Raw genomic sequence first — 1,726 nt, 5'->3', positions numbered from 1 at the left:
GAATTTAATTTCAATAGAAAAACTTAAATATGTTTACTACCACACAAGAACAAATCACAGGAACCTAAAGTCTGTAAAAATAATTTGTATAATAAATATAGTCTATTATCGAGAAATACTGATCGTTATACATGTGAGAAAAGTCTTTAGTTTACTTCGTTACAAGTTTTTGTAAGGCTAATCAGATCATTTGTCATGTGATATACAGACTCGTTACCGGCGATAACTATGATAAATCACTACAATGATGTGCAGATGTTATGCGAATATCATTAGTCAACAGGGAAGAGAGCAAAAGTCATATTGGGAAAATTCGAAATATGTCTTTTTTTCTACGGTAAAAAAAGATAAAAACATAATGAGCTGTGGATGAAATGACATTGAGTTGAAGATATAATAATTGATAATGTGATATCATGTCTCTTTTTTAATACATTCACAGTTAGTTTAACATTATTAACATATTCTCACAATACATTGTCATAGCTGTGAACAACAGGAGGTAAAACTTTTAGACTAGCTATAAATCACTGGCATGACAGTAGGATTTCTCTCCCTTTAACCATTCACTGAAACCATTTCAATTTACTACTTTCTGTAAATTTCAATATCAGCCTTGTTAGTCAATGAATTACTGCATTGATGAATATTTAAATTTTTGTAAGTTTACACACTTTCTTCTAAACATTTCAACCGAATATGTCCTGAATTTTGACTAAAAATTGTCCTTTGTCAAAAACAAAGTTCAAAGTGACAATGAAGCTGATATTCTCAGAACTATTTTGAAGCTGACATTCAAAATTAGCATAAAATATAATAGACAAACTTTGATTTAATGATGAATTGGCAAAAACAATGAGAATATTTCTATAATTGAGTCAAGATAATGCCCTAAGCCGTAAAATGATATCCTCAAATAATCTAAATAGGAATAGAACAAAAGTTAGAAGTTTGTTAAAAGTAAATGCTAAAAATAATAGTTTTGCAAGTCTTCTGCTATGTTAAATTCTGCAACTTTTACAATGAATTTGTAATTGAAATGTTATAAATTGTATGTTTGGTTTTTTAAGAAAATTGATTGTAAATGTGAAATTCTACATGTTTAAAATAAGACTAAGATTTTGGAGAAACAGGTGTCTACACATTCTTTTTCAACATTCTAGTACAGATAAAAATAAACCAATAATTTGTAAATGAACATCAAACATAAATTATGTATTTCGTATTTGTATGTTCATTTACAAATAATGGGTGACTGTTAAATACTGATTGATTATAAATAATAAAAGACATAGAGTAATATTATCCACTATGAGATTGTAATAAGGTAGTTATACTATTTGATGTTTGTATATTGATAGGTTTTATACCATCATTATCTTCTATAGATACATTAACTTGATTATCTAACAACAATTCTACCACTTTCTTATGTTGACAGTCTACAGCTGAAATATACAAAAATCACATTTAAGATAATAAATGCATATCCTGTTGTTTTCTTACTTCAGAAGGTAATTTGATTTGAAGGATAGAATCCTGGAATGGCATTGCATTGATAAAATTTGCAAGTTATGTGAGTTGGAATTTCAGCTTCAAAATAATACGAGTATTGGGATAAAATAAGTCCAGGTATTGAATCTGAAATTTATGTTTATGACCTTATTGTACTGACCATAATGTAAAGGTGATTGTCCATCTGAGTCTTGTAAATTTTTATCAGCGT

This window comes from Lottia gigantea, assembly GCF_000327385.1.
Source record: "Lottia gigantea unplaced genomic scaffold LOTGIsca_33, whole genome shotgun sequence".
Lineage (NCBI taxonomy): Eukaryota > Metazoa > Mollusca > Gastropoda > Lottiidae > Lottia > Lottia gigantea.
This window is presented reverse-complemented; position numbering follows the sequence as displayed.